We start from the raw sequence: 16,416 nt of genomic DNA on the forward strand, positions 1-16,416 counted from the left end.
GTAGTGGTACCTGCATTTTATTAAACACTGGCTTCAAAACCTCTTTTCAGTGAAAGTAGGTTCATTCAAATAAGAACGCAGGAATTTATCACTACAGACCATCATCATCATCATCAGCCTGACTATGCCCACTGCTAGGCAAAGGCCTCCCCCATGTCTCTCCAATTACCCTGTCCTTTGCCAGCTGCACCCACCGTATGCCTGCAAACGTCTTAATTTCATCCCTCCACCTAACTTTCGGCCGCCTGCTACACTTGCCTTCTCTTCGAATCTGCTCCGTTGCCCTACCAACATTTATTTATTGATTTTTTTTGTTTATTTCTCCTTTGGGCAACATACAGGTATTGCCCACGAGGCAAGACAAAAGGAGGTGCTAAACCTCCTGACTGGGTCTTGTCCTCGCTTGGGTACAGCAGCAGGAGCGGTATTGCATTACACAACAAAAAAAAGGCTGTCCTTGCCATCACTTACACAACAGACGCATCATAAACAGTTCTTGTAAATATATACAGATAATAAAATAATAATACACACTAAATCATATACAAAAGTGGTACAGAAATGCAATACATTAGGGTTGTTCGAACCGACATAATATTACATCAAACGGAACCAGAAGTAAGCATTTGGTCGTCTAGGACACAATGTTAAACAAAAAGAAAGACGAACAGATGCGTTTAAAACCCCTGGGCGTGGAACTATTTTTAGCTGCATCTATTACAAACGGATGAGAATTACACATCAACATGATTTGGTGCTCAATTGATTGTGTTCCGTAGTTAGTACGAGGCCTATTTACCACAACAGAAGTCTGATGCAAGCTGTAACCAGTAGATCTATTTAGGTACGTGTTAAAAAAATTAATGTAATTTGATTTTATTTCGTTATAAATAAACACACATATTTTGAGTTCATACATGGTTTTCACAGGGATCATTCGAGACTGTATTTGCCGAGCAACTATTTGTGTTGTTTCCTGCAGGTAAAAGAAACCGAGCTGCACGCGACTGCAGGGCTGATATTTTTTCTAAGTCAGTTTTGTTACAAGTACCCCAGATAAGAAGACAATAACTGATGCGAGAATGGATAAGAGAGAAATACAACTGTCTTTTCAGCGAGCAAGGTATAAGATCTCGAAGCCGGGAAAGCATACCAATAGCTCTCGCTATCTTGACACGGGTGTGGTCTATGTGGTCGCTCCAGCCTAGGCTGTGATGGAATTTAACTCCTAGAAAGGAATGGGAGCTGACACGCTCAAGGTAGCAAGAGCCGTAACGAAGCTTAAAATCGTAATCAATTGGCTTGTTTTTTGCACAAAAAAGCATAAATTTAGTTTTTTTCTCGTTGAGTTCAAGACTATTTAAGTTTAGCCATACACTAAGATTTAATAGACACGTGTTAGTGTTTTCAAGTTCTTTAAGATTTGTTCCAGAGAAGAATACATTCGTATCGTCTGCATATAATACTATATCATCAGTTTGAGGAATGTTAACTATATCGTTTATATAGATCAAGAAGAGCAAAGGGCCTAATATAGATCCTTGCGGTACACCATATTTTACAGTCCTTGGGTTTGATTTATAGCCATGTAGGCATACGAACTGAAAACGCGACTCAAGGTAACTGCGCATGAGTTGAAGTGCTATGCCCCTAATTCCACATATTTCCAGTTTTCTTAGCAAAATATGATGTTTGATGGAATCGAAGGCCTTGCGAAAATCTAGAAATATTCCAACGGTGTAGAGCTTATCCTCAATATTTTTAATTATTTTATTTTTTATTTGTACGAGGGCCATTTCAGTTGATCTTCCTTTCTGGAACCCGCACTGCTTTGTTGATATGATGTTTTTTGCAACAAAAAAGTTGTCGAGGCGTTTGTGTATGACACGTTCAATCACTTTCGAAAAAAGAGGCAAAACTGAAATCGGCCTATAGTTGTTCAGGTCACTGTATGTTCCTCCCTTGTGAATGACGACGACACGAGCTATCTTCATTTTCGCAGGAAAGATTCCCGAAGCAAGTATACGGTTGCAGATGTAAGCGAGCGGTTTTGAGATTAAGTGGGCAATTTCTTTTATAGGTGCGGCTTTAATGTCGTTGTGGCCAGCTGCCGATCGGTTATCGAACGAGTTTATGATAAGGTTTATCTCAACCTCAGAAGTGGGCGTTAAAAATGCACTTTCAAGCAGCATCTGCCCTATATATCTCTCCAGACTGCTGTGAGGCAATGAAAGAGATGAAAAGTTTCCAGCACCTGCGTTAGCTAGATGATCATTGATAAGGTTAACTAAGTTTTGCTCCGAATAAGTGGCTCCATTTATAACTAATTCAAATGGTATACTAGAAACGTGCGTAGCGTTTAGTTCATTGAATTGTTTCCATGTTTTTCGGGGGTTATCTGCGCACTTTTCGAACTTATGTTGATAGAATCTACACTTGGCTTTTTTTAAGTCAGAGCTAAGTTTGTTTCTGAACCGCTTGAATCCGTGCAGCTTTGCAATATCACGCGTCCGCAGAAACTGTTCGAACAGCTTATCCTTGTGTTTTATGCGCTTCATAGGGTCATTCGTAATCCATTCTTTTCTTGCTTTCTTGTGCCGAGCAATTGTTGTGGGTGGGAAAACAGCATCGTAACAAATTTGTAATTCGGACATAAAAATATCGTAGGATACAGATGGATCGGGTTCCTTATATACGTTCGCCCAGTTCAAGTTTTCAACAAGTGAATGAAAGGTCTTTTTACCGCCGTCATTGATGATACGGATAGTATTATTTGTGCACTGTGTACGCTTGGCGATCGGTAATGCTACAAAAATTGGTAGATGATCGCTCAATCCTGAACAAAGTACACCGGAGCAACTAGCAGACTTAGAAAAATCTGTGAAACATAAGTCGATCAGCGTACTTGTATTCGATGTGACTCTCGTAGGCTGTTCAATGACGTTCTCACAACCATTTTGAAGCATAATTTCAAGAAGTTGAACTTTAGCAGGGTTATTAGAGTTAAGATCGATATTAAAGTCCCCTATGATCCCTACATGCCTCTTCCGGGAATTGACAAAATCCATGAGTGATTCAATGTAGTTTAAAAAGATTGACAGCGTGCCCTGGGGCGGTCGGTAAATGCATACGATGGCAATGTTTTTGCACATGATGGCAACAGTTTCAAAGTCGTCACACATGCAAGTAAAGTCGTCTATGGTATCATAGTGAAAACAGTCGCGGATAAATAGGGACACCCCTCCACCACGTTTTTGCTCACGATAAACTGAAACGTGACTGTACCCGGAAAAATTCGTAACATCAGTGACACTTGAGAACCATGTTTCTGAAAAAGCCAAGAAATCAAAGGAACACTGTAGTTGTGAGAGGTATGTACCGACGTCATCTTGTTTGTTCCTCAGACTCTGTGTATTTAAATGAAAAAAAGAAAGTCCCTTTTCAAGAAAACACTTGTTACTTTTCACCAGATCATTGAACGAAGTTGTGTGGTACGCCATCTTGATTTTTTGAAATCAAAATACCTGTCGTCACTGATCTAAACAATTTTGCTCAGGTCATTTTCGGTTGCAATCCTGATAGCACTTGCTTTTGCTTGTTTTCTTACAAACACTTTACCCTCAGAAGTCCACACGAATTTGTATTCATTTTCCTTTGCCCTTATCTTCGCCAGCCATAGCAATCGCCTGTTCATTGCTGTCAAGTTTTCATAGAAGCTGATGTTGGTCAACTTTTCTTGGGCGCACTTGCGTGCTTCAAACCATTTGCGCCTGAGGGCTCGGTTGGAAAACCTTACAATCACCACAGGCCTTCTGCCCTTTCTGGGGGGCAAACGATGCACATGTTCAACGTTGCTATCGGATAAATCAGGGAGTTCCAATTTTCGGGCAATCTTGTTAATTTCAGCCATGAGGTCTTCATTTTCTCTCAGCTCAAGCCCATGGATTTCAATGTTATGGTGGCGGCTATACTGTTCGAGTTCATTTATTTCTTGTTTTAGTGTTTGGACAGTACTTTCACCGCTTCCACTCTCGACAGCCTCCACTCGACGCCGCAAGTCGCCTATTTCTTTGTCCTGTCGTTGTAGGTTCACTTTTATGTCATCATAAGTGTCAGACAGAAGCTGTACTGACTTCTCGATGCTCAACACAGTTTCCTGCATGCTCATTAGCTTGTCTAATTTGGTCTCCAGTACGAGCATGCCAGACAATTTTCCGTTTATTTCCGCTAGTTCTGCCTGGAAGCTTTCCAAGACATTTGCTTGCTTGCAAGCTGGGGATTTCAGCGCTTTCCTAGTGGTTTTCTTCATCATCCTAAACGATCGTTCGGTCACGCCGCTGCATTTTCCGATGTGAAATTTACAAGTGCAGTCGATGCACGTCATGAACGTGTCACCATCGGCAAAATTTGCGTTGCAAGAGGAGCATGCGTCCTTCATGGTAAACAAGAGCAGAAACCAACATCCAATAGGCAATAACAGAAAACTGCCAAACAGCAAGAGCAGCAGCAGGGGCGGTCGCGAAAAAAAGAAAAGTGCTTAATAAATTGTCTATTACCAACCTGCAAGAATTCGATGACAGGTTTAGGCAGAGAACATGGAACTGCGCCACCGCCACTGCTGCCGCATCGCTGAATGAAGACGGGGGTCGCTTGTCGCCGCTTTTATAGGAAGGTCCCGGCGCTTGGGTCCCCACGTGACGGCCAGAGTTGATATCAGCAGTGTACTGATATGATGAACCAGGTTGTAGACGGCACCGTGCGAAAGTTTCTGCAAGAATTCGATGACAGGTTTAGGCAGAGAACATGGAACTGCGCCACCGCCACTGCTGCCGCATCGCTGAATGCTACCCCTATGTTATCCCTAAACGCTTTATGTTACCCCCCGCTTTATGTTACCCCTAAACGCCCTCTACTGGAGCAGCTGGGATACCTTTTAATATTACATTAAACAGAGGAAAGAATAATGAACAAAATTAGCATAGCCAAAGGCAAGCAGGCCGCTACTCATAGCTATTTGTACCTAGCACAAAAATATGAATACTCTTCTCATCCAACCATTCGTACTTCATCGAAATACAAAAATAAGATTTCAATTCAGTTTTCAAATGGAACACTTGTCACAAAAAAAATTTCCCTGCAAAGAGGTAGATAATCAAACAATAAACTGGATAGCAAACTGAAAATACGTGGTCACCTTTAAAATCCTTCAGGCCCGAGAAAAGAATCTTTTGGCTGCAGTGCATACTTAAGTCTGACTAAGCGTAACTCTAGTACTGTACACAGAATATAAAAAATCTGATCAGAAAATCATTTATTTCTGCTTTAATTACTATGTAAGTATTCTACTTACGCACTATAAAAAGCATTCAACCATTAGCTCCTTAGCTTGAGCAAAGGTATACACCAGTTAAGACGGTGAAATGAACTAGTTGGTAAGAATTCATACTCAAGTAATACAGCGCAAAAAAAACACTAACACCGAGAGAATGTAAACCCAGTCCTGACTCGCAGTTTAATACACAACAGAAACTTATTTACAACCTCAAGATATGCAGTGTGGGAAGGTGCGCAATCCAAAAAGGCCGCAACAGGACACATGTTCGCCGTCACTGCCGCGCCAAAAATGCAGATTCCTTATATTAGTGAATGTAGAGACTGTTGATGCAATCACTTCCATTTCTCCTGATATGAAAGCCTTCTGACACTTCCCACATTAACTGATCCCAGTGAAGGAATATGAAAGAATAAAAATCTTAGTCCTATGCAACAAAATTTTTCTTTCATCCTTTCAACTGCACCGTTCACACGAGGCACAGTGCGCTGAAAGATGTGAGCCTGTCAGCGTAACTAGATAAAAAATCCTCTTCCTGCTGTCCGCTGACACCACGGCGTCTGACTGATATAATATTGACCACAAAACATTAGCACCTATGGCACCAACAATGGCAGGTAGCCTGTCTTGTGCCTGACACCAAACTCAAGTGGTATGCAATCTTCCTTGGTGCAAGAAACCACACATACTTTTACCTCTAACTCACATTGCCAAGGCCTTGAGATAGCTTATTAAGGTAGTATGACAGCAACCTTGTGCCCTACTGGCCTATCCTGAGCTGGTGTCTTCACTTGGTATTGTATCAAACCTGCACACACATATACAACCAGATCTTGTGAATAGCTGGTTATTGCTAATTTTTTAGACTGAATGGCAATACAATATGATGGTGGCAAAATCTACTGAGCATTGACTTGAAGTACAAGACATCACTCTTCACCAACTTCGAATATGTCAACAAGAAACTCAGGATAGGCGCTTTTGTCCTTGGGTAGTAAGCCTAGCAAACACGCCATGCTTTCCCCTCCATAATAGCATCAAGGAACTGCAGTCTCTTCGTCTGGCACTTTAACACTGAACTCCAATCCCATGCTTTCCTTTTTGAAGGCTTTACAAACATGAAGTAGTTGTAACTAAACACTTGTAAGGCAAGGCCTTGCAAACTGCGCTGGTCCACACAAAGAAAATATTACTCAGGATAGAAGCCACACCTAAGCCTGCCCAAACTTCTTCCTTCTACACATAAAGGCCCTTCTGTTCCCTCACAAACATAGAATCAAGGTGAAATTGCAAAACCTTGGAGACTGCATCAACAAAAATACCACAGTGGCGGTCAGAAGAGCTTTTGCACAAAGAAAAAGAAAGAAATAAGCTTGCATGCGTTCAAGAGTGGTTCCTATCGTGAGTGATATTTCCCTTGCTTGTGTAGACCAAAACATTGAGCGCAGTTTTAAAGGCTTCACCTTGCAGGTGTTTAGGTACAGACACTTACTTTGTGTTTGGAAGTTCTGCCAGCCAGCCTAGAGCCATAGTTGCAATGCTGCGGATTATCAGTGAGCAAGGCTGGGGATTACATTTCAGTGCTGAAGGACAACATGAAGGGATTCTGTAGTTCCTTCATGTATGGCCTTTGTCAAAAATCACAGCCTAGGGAGTCTGCTAGAAGCAAACTTCTTGGGCTCAAAATTGCTCATGTATGCAGGTAAGACCAAAACACATTTGCTGGGTGTATCACCCGAGGTCAGACAAAAAGCAAGCTTGTTTTGAGCTTCACGGCAGCATATTCAAAGGAGGTAAAGAGTGGTATTGTAGTCTCATGTTTGAAGTCGGTGACCATGAGGCCTTGCCACTATCAGACTGCCTCTAGCTTTGGCCTTCAGTATTTTTGGTCTCTTTATGATGAAGCTGGCAAGCTCACACCTGTTGCCGCGTTGTGCCACGTGTGGACAGCAGAGGGAAAAGGATGAAAGTAAAAAAAACACCGTAAGCCTTTGTTCCATAGTGCTAAGATTTTAATCTGTCATCTGGACCAGTAACGTGGGAAGTGTGGACAATGTTTCATATAAGCAGAGGTTGAGATGACTGCATCAGCTTTGCCTCTGTGTACTTGTATGATAAAGGAATCTGCATGTCTGACTTGGTAATGTCAGTGAACACATGTCCAGTTGTGGCCTTTTGGTTTGCGTGCGTGTTTTTTCCACAGCCTGATTTTTGGCACTATGATTTCTACAAAAAAGCACAATTCTGAAACGTTGTAGGGAGCAGAAAACATCAACTTGACATCATATTTTGCCACCATGTACTCGAGAATCTTGCCAATACTCTCCTAAGGGGCAGAAACATGGAGGGTAACGAAAAGTGTTCAGCGTAAGTTTAGGACAATGCAGTGAGCTATGGAAAGAAAAACGATAGGTGTAATATTTAAGAGACCTGAAGCAGGCAGAACGGTGAGGGAACAAATGCGGGTTATTGACATGCTACCGAAATCAAGAGGAAGAAATGGGCTTGGTCAGGGCATGCAATGTGAATTCAAGATAACTGCTTATCCTTAATGTTAACGGAGTGCATTCCAAGGGAAGGCAAGCATAGCAGGGAGTTCCAGAAAATTAGGTGGGCAGATGAGAATAAGAAGTTTTCTAGGATACGGTGGCCACAGCTGGCAAAGGAAATATATGGGAGAGGCCTTTACCCTGCAGTGGGCATAGTCAGGCTGATGGCGATGATTCAAGTTATGAGAGAATTTGCGTAATTATGGTTGTAGTATGCACTTTGATCCAGTTCTCTGTTCAGTTTTTCTCACACTGTAAAACTGCTTTTACACTGTTTCTACCACTGCTCGCAAAAGTGGCAAAGGGAAGAATCCTGTTTTCTGTCTCGACTTATATTTTACTCAGCTCTGCCTTTAGAGGGTATGAGCTTACGACACGGTCGTTTAACCAGATAAGACTGCGAAAAATAAATCGCCATGACTTCTTTCAATATTCTAGAAATATAAGCTCAACATATGGTCCTGTTTAAAGGAGCACTAAAGAGGATTCTGAGCTCACCTTTTTATGATGGGAACTCGATCTACACGCTGCAAGCTTTCTTAGAGACTTTGAATTGTCCTGTGGAGCTGATTTTCACATTACATCGGATGAAACGTCCCGTTTCCCACCTTTTTTGTTTCTTTAATTGACCAAGAGTAGGAGTCAACCAATTTGAGGAGTGCCTTAAGTCAGTCACATGGTGGCTTGCCACTTGCCATCGGCGGTGTGATACGTAGTAATACGGGGAATGATTTGTGAAAACGAACAGTCCACGGAGATTTTTAATCTGTGGACCTAATTGGCAGCTATGCTGTCTGCAACTGAAACTATTCGTAGAAACCTGAAAGCAAAGCAAAAGCAAGAGCCGCCTGTGACTGGCTGAAGGCACTCCCCATGCTAGTTGACTCCTCCTACTCCTCCAATTTAGCAGAGAAATTGGCTGCACAAGACAATAATTCGAAGTTTCCAAGAATGCTCGGAGCATGTAGATAGAGTTTTCATGGTAAAAATCTGAGCTCAGAATCCTCTTTACTACACCTTTAAAGAACTGCGTTGCATCTGAACATTTCAGACACTTTCCTTGCTGCACTTCCAAAGCACAGTGAACGTGAATAAATACTGAGACTTCAGGAACAATCAAGCAAAGTTGGCATCATTTAATTTAACAAACCATAAAACCAGTAAAAGATCATTTACATATCTCACCATTGTTAAAATCTGGACATCACATAAGGCAATTGCTAGCTCTTTTGTGAATGTTGGTATAGTCGGATACATACCAAGAGAGAAGCAGCAGATACCATTCAAAGGAGGCCCTCCAGCCGATGACGTCGAACGATTTTCCTTACGCCATGGTTAATTTGCTTTCTTCTGGCTCCCCCTATGACGCCACCCTAGCTAGACTGAGGGGATTAACCACATTTTGAGAATAAGCCCTCGCCATTGGCTGGGTGCAATCATTTGAGGGGCATTTGCCGCTTTGTTTTTCAATTTTACCTAACTATATAAAAATTTCACGAAAGTTGTTACACGTGACCAAAAATCAAAACGTCAATCTTGCAAAACCACAGGCTTTGAAATCTCATCATTTTTTCACATTCACTATGCACCACTTTGGAAATTCCACAAGACGAGTGTCTCAGGGGTTTAGATTCAAGCTAGTCACTTGAATGCGATGTGTTACACTGATACGCCTAGAATAGCGACAGAAAGAGCGCATATTTATTTGCCGCATCCTTAACCTGTTGCACGGGTAAAGAACCTTCCTCCTGTAATTCTGCTGTCGTCAGCACCTAACAACTTCAGACAGAGCCGAGTAACAAACAAGTCGAGGCTTCCCTTGCTGCCTTTGCAGGCAGTGGCAAAAACAGAGCTGAAACAGTGGTAGAAAGTTCCCAACAATGTGAAAGAGGCTGAACACATAACTAGATCAAGTATGTGGCACTACCAAAAATAGTACACAAAATTTCTCTTAGCCTCCAAAAAAGTGGTGGCAAAATATGTCGAGTTAGTGTTTTCTTCAGCACCCCCTCCACCCATATACTTATTAAAGGTAAAGTTAAATGTTTTTAATTCTGTCACTCCTCTTGCGTTTTAAAGGTTGTGATTACTTAAGGTGGAGATGCACATTTGTCATTGCTTGCCAATTGACAGACTTAAGTGTTCAACCATCTTCAAATTCCTTAAAACCATCACAGTTTATTACATTACTAAGGCAAATAATATCCCAGCTTGTTTTTACGAAAAAAACATTTCCGTGCCAAAGCCGTCATCTCAAGTTTCGAAACTCGTGTAACAATAAATAAATAATAAACTCGAAAAAAGGTACAAAACTGTGATTTTTCAATTTTTAATGTAATTTTGTTCTCACAGTAATCATTACAACTACTTTCTAAGTTGCCTGGCAGACAAAGTAGCCAAAAAATGTTTCAGCGATTAGAAACCGTAAGCAGTCAGAAAAAAATTTCGTAATTTAAGTAAAATAGCTTTTTGTGCCATATTAAGCTGTGAATTCATTGTGAGGTGATACTGGTAAAAATATGAAAGGCAGTAAGCTGCACATCACCATTGAATGCAATTTATTCTGGAGAGTGATTGAAGTAATTTTTGTATTAGGCGAGAAAACAGTGTTGAAAGCTGAGCACCGATGCCAAACCTCAACGTTGCTCTGTGCCTGCTCTTTACTGCAGTGCTCACTAGAGCCGGTTGCAAACCAAATATAAGCAGTGCTGCAAGGTGCTCCAAACGGATGTTCCTATGTATGTGGGTTGAAAGGCCTGGTGGCATGTTCATCCATGTTTTAACACTTGAAACAATTGGGTCACTGATTACAATGTAATTCTAGCATGCACAGTTGAAGCACCACTGGCTGTTTCACACGTAGAGAGAAACTGGGAGTGCGACACCGCCACGCTTTGAGAACTGCTGCTGCCAAGAGCCGGCTAGAACGGGCGCATATTTATTGTGCATGTACCTTTGCCATCAATTCTCCCCAGCTGTCGGCAGCTGTGCTTTGCGAAGCATAGCAGCCATCCACTCCCAGGTTTCCCTTAAGTGGGAAAGAGCCTGCACATGAAGACGATGTGACGAAACACTACTGTTCTTTCCATGGTGCTCTTTTAAACCACTTAGTCAGTTCAATTTGTTTTTCTTGAATGACTTTAAGGAAGCAGAAGACAGCACCATCATCTCATAGGACAGCACCATCATCTCATAGCAGGGGACAGCGAAGAACGCACCGCTTGACGCACCTCTTCTTGTTGTCACAGGTTGGAAACTGTGTTTTTCTTTTTTTTTCTTCTTCTCAAAACTGCTGTCTCACTGCTGCCAATATTGATTGTTCTGTGTGTTTGTGCGTGAGAGCTTGATAAAATGAATAGCGAGCTACGCGATTTCAAAGAGCAGTTTGAGAGGGAAATGAAGAAATTCAAAAGACAGATTGAGCAGCAGCTGAAAACGGAGCTGCAAGAAGTGAAAAAGAGCCTTGAATTTTTAAATGAACAGTATGAGCAGACGAAAAACCAAAATGAGCTGCTAGAGAAGGAAAATAAAGCACTGAAGAAAGAAAACGATGCTTTGAAAAGTGAGTACCGAAATGCAAAGAAACAAATTGATGACCATGAGACCAGAATCCTCACAAGTGAACAGTACTCTCGAAACCGCAACTTGGAAATTAAAGGGATTAAGGAAGAAAAAGATGAGAATATTGTCACATTACTAGGTCACATTGGCACTGCTTTGAATGAGCCCGTGACTGCAAATGACATTGAAGTCTGCCACAGGGTTAAAACTCGAAATGAAAATGCAGTTCCTAACATAATCGTGCAATTCAAGCACCGATCAAAACGTGACTCAGTGCTCCAGAGGGCAAGAAAGGTTAGGCTTTCCACTACTGACATTGGGTGGTCAGATGAAAACCCCATATATGTAAATGAACATCTTTGCCCGGTGCTGAAGAAGCTAATGTTTAAAGCTGTCGAAAAAAAGAAAGCCTGTGGTTGGAAATTTGTGTGGGTAAGGGACGGAAAGATTTTCGCCCGCCAAGAAGAAGCGTCGACAGTAATCCACATCAGAAATGAGCAAGATGTTGAAAAGATAGTGTGACCGCATCAATATGCAGCCTAGACCGTTGCCGTCATCAGAAATGGCGATGGAACCTCATGAAGTAAATCACATTGCTGCCTCTGAGAACATAAATGGAATTAAGTGCTTTCACCTTAATATAAGATCAGTGCGCAATAAACAAGATTTTCTTAATATTCTACTAGAAAAATTTAATTTCGATTTTGAGGTAATAATGCTTACAGAAACTTGGCTTCATTCAGAGTGTGATAATATCACTGATGACAGGTACAATACATTTTGTCTGAATCGAACTCGGAAAGGTGGTGGCGGTCTGTTGTTGCACGTAAAAAAATGTATCGAGTGTGATGTGCTTGATCAGTTTTCTATTGTTTCCGATGATGTAGAGTGCCTTGCTGCAATAAGTCAAAGGTATCTTATAGTTGTCATGTATCGTCCTCCTAATGGAGTAGTTGACTCTTTTCTTCGTCACCTTGAAGACATCCTAAACTATGCAAGCAATAACAACCTCAACTTGTTTTTGGGTGGTGATTTCAATATTGATCTGATGACTAAATCCAACACTCAGCAGTGCTTACAAACCTTACTCCTATCACACTCCTGCCACAATGTGATCAAAGACGCTACACGTATAACAACAACGTCGTGTACCTTATTGGATGTCTTTGTCACAAACATCCCTGAACACGAAGTTTTTGGTGGCGTTATCACGTCCGGCATAAGTGACCACTTGCCTATTTTCTTACTCGCTAAAAATGCGCTAAGGAAACATGCGGACGGAACCAATGTAATTAAAGCATTTCAAGAAATTAATGAAAAAACTTTGAACACATTTCGCACAAACCTTTCTGCGGTAAACTGGGAACCAGTGTATAGCTCCTCGAGCGCCGATGGTGCTTATGAACTTTTTTTGAGATTGTTTATTGATGCATACTCAAGTTCATTTCCAATGAAAACATGCAAAAAAAGAAGAAAAATTCGAAAACCTTGGATCAATAACGATTGTTTGAAATTAATAAGAAAAAAAGAAAAGCTATTTACTAGGTTCTTAAACACTCGCAATCTGAAAGACTGGGAAATTTTTTAAAAGGCATAGAAACAAAACTAATGCTAAGCTGCGAAAGGCAAAACAGGTTTATTTATGTAACTACTTTGAAGTTGGTAGTGCCCCAAAAGCTGAACATATGTGGAAAAAAATTAATGTGCTGCTAAATAGAGTTCCCGTAAAGGAAAATATTAATGAAATCATATTAAACAATAAAGTCATTAAGGGAGCGATGCTAGCAGAGGAATTTAATACCTTTTTTCTAAACTTGGTCACCAGCACACATTCCTCGGAGGCAATAAATGGAATGATTAGAAACCCACAAAGTTTTTACATTGACCCTACAAGCGAGACTGAGGTCTGTGCTGTGTACCATTCACTGAAAAACAGCTTTGCTTGTGATATTGATAATATCCAGATCAAACCAGTAAAATATGCACTAGACCTCATTTTGTCGCCGCTCACATACTTGTACAATATTTGCCTCTCAACAGGCACTTTCCCCAGGAAGATGCAAATCGCTAAGGTAGTCCCTATATTTAAAAAAGGGGACAAAAATAATCTGACAAACTATCGGCCAATTTCCATCCTGCCAGTCTTCTCAAAAGGTCTAGAAAAACTCATCCACATACGAATTACCAAGTTTGCCACTAAACATAATTTAATTAATCCCACTCAGTTTGGCTTTAGAAAAGGAATGTCCACAGAATATGCTCTTTTGGCTCAAAAAGAAATAATTTTGAAAGCAATCGAAGAAAAATATGTAATTGCAGGTGTATATATAGACTTTTCGAAGGCATTCGATAGCATAAACCATGTTACTTTGTTAAAAAAACTGGATGTATATGGAATACGTGGAATACCTCTCGACCTCTTAAAGTCTTACCTCGAAAACAGAATGCAGTGCGTTTCCATACAGGAAATTCTATCCTCTTGCCAGCCAATAAAAGCAGGTGTCCCCCAAGGCAGCATACTTGGTCCCCTATTATTTAACTTGTACACAAATGATATTACGTGCATTAGTAGCAACGCAGAATACGTAACATATGCAGACGACACGACAATATTTTTTCGCAGTCGTTCCTATCATTCTCTTCAATCCGAAATAAACAGCACTCTGGAAAAACTGACCACCTGGAGCGAAATAAACTCTTTACAGATTAATGCTAATAAAACAAAGGCCATTATTTTCACTACCAGACAAGCAGCCAGCGCTCCAGAGATGACGTTCACTTTAGGCGACGCAGATGTAGAAATCGTAGATTCTGTAAAATGTCTTGGTGTCCACTTTCACAAAAATATGTCCTGGGACACGCACATTGACCACGTTACCACACAGATAGCAAAAGCTGCTGGGGTCATAACTAAATATAAATCGTTCTTACCGACGGCCGTTAAATTACACATTTACAATTCACTTTTCCTTTCACATGTTAACTACTGTCTCTTAGTGTGGGGTAAAACAACACTTGGTAATTTAAATCGCATACATGTCCTACAGAAAAGAGCGATCCGCAGCATAGCAAATGTTCATTATCGTGAACATACATCCGAACTTTTCACTAAATTTGACATTCTTTCCATCCATCATATGTACTCATTCTACCTCGCAAAGCGATATAAGCATGACTCGCTTGAAATTCTCCGTACACTTGCTAACTTGACCCCTCAAACACGACACTACAATACACGCACTAATCTAATTTGGAAAATTCCTTACTCACGCTTAAGACTATCTGAACAAATGCTCCGTCATGCCCTACCGACCCTATTAAACCACCTTCATTGTCAAGGAATTAACATAAGCACCATTACCAACAATATGCTTAAGTCTTTTGTAACGCGACAGTGAGCGTGTATGAAATTGTTGTTGTATTTTAGAAATGCTCTTGTAGAATTGGTGTGCTACCGTGGCTGCATTCCTTGTACATACTGACCTTTATTTGTGGCTCTAAAATGAGTATATTATTTTTGTATTGCATATTACACATACTGACTTTTAATTTTTCTAATGTATAAAGATGTATGTTTCTTAATGTTCCACTGTATATGCCTCATAAATAGGGGGCCCGAAGCTCGTCAAGTGGAAACTTCCACTTTTTCTTCGAGCCCTCCTCGTCCTCCGCTAATCTTTTTGTGAGGAAGAAATAAAATTATTGATTGATTGATTGATTGCATCCGCGCAATGAGGAGCGTGGCTGCAGTGGTCTTTGGCCCGCATCTCCAGTTACCACGAGGGTTGACTTGATGCTTCTGCTAAGTGGCCACTTAATTTTTATTTTTTGTAACCGTGCCATTGAGTATACCTCTGTACTCCAGAAGCTGAAAGCATTCAAGCCCAGCACACCACCTACAGCACTGCTTAAACCTACACTTGCAGCTGGCTCCAGAATGCACTGTACTGAGGAGCAGGCAGGGAGCAATACCACAGTAGGGCATTGATGCTGAACTTGCAAAATGATGCTTTTTAGAACAAAAATTCCTTGAATTAAACTTGTGATAATAAATGTGGCTGAATGGTATTGTGCAGCTTACTACCTTTGTTATGCTTACCAGGACCACATCACTATGCAACTGACAGCTGAATATGCTGCAGAAAGCAACTTTTTTCCAATTAAGAATTTTTTCCTCGCACGGCTTAGGTTTTCTCATCGCTGAAACATTTTATAGGCTGCTTTGCCATTCATACAACTTCTGAGACCATAAAATTTGGTAAAAAATTTCAAAAACGGATAGCTTTCCACCTTTTTCAGTTTAAAAATAACGAAACATGAAACAAATTAATTTTAAATTTTTGTAAGTGAAAGCCTATTGTCTAGTCTAAAAAAATTGATAGTCATGCGTTCTTTATTAAGCCAAATGAAAAGTGATAGTGCATGCATGTGGTACTTCAGATATCTTTAGCGCATTCACCTTTCCACTGTGCAGAAAACATATAAGATCATGCACCTGCATAGTGCTTCACATGTTTATGATGTGCATGAGTGCATGTCTGTGCGAGCGCATACTAAAAATTAAAAAAAAAAAACTTCGCAATTTCATAATGCCCGCTGCCAGCCCAAAGTAGCTGATTCGATGGTTGAATTGAGAAAGAAGCTGCTTCACCAGCCGCGTAGCAAGCATACGCACCATGAATGTAGTTCTGAGCTTTGCGGTTCTGATCTTGCTCTGTAAAATGGCTGTACATAGCCAGAGTGCACAGAATGCCCAGCGAAAGCTTCAGCGCTGATATTTGCAGCTAACCTTTCTTTCAGTTATCGCTTTTGCGCTGTTTTAACTACGAGACCCTTCGCACTGTCGGCTATGCTCGCCTTGCTGCCTTCTTCGCATTTCGACGGTAATGGCCCCATATGGCAATATAGCGTTCCTCCAGAAAGCTCACGAGTACGCCACTCGCTATCACGGCTCAAATCTACCATGGGCATTAC

At 41.0% G+C, this 16,416-nt stretch overlaps 1 protein-coding gene across 1 annotated transcript in view; it reads left to right on the top strand.

Moving 5' to 3' along the window:
* Positions 1–16,416, top strand: part of LOC144122126 (putative ATP-dependent DNA helicase HFM1) — a 364,149-nt gene that overhangs the window by 94,287 nt on the left and 253,446 nt on the right. The window lies entirely within an intron of this gene.

Source organism: Amblyomma americanum, chromosome 2, assembly GCF_052857255.1.
Source record: "Amblyomma americanum isolate KBUSLIRL-KWMA chromosome 2, ASM5285725v1, whole genome shotgun sequence".
Lineage (NCBI taxonomy): Eukaryota > Metazoa > Arthropoda > Arachnida > Ixodida > Ixodidae > Amblyomma > Amblyomma americanum.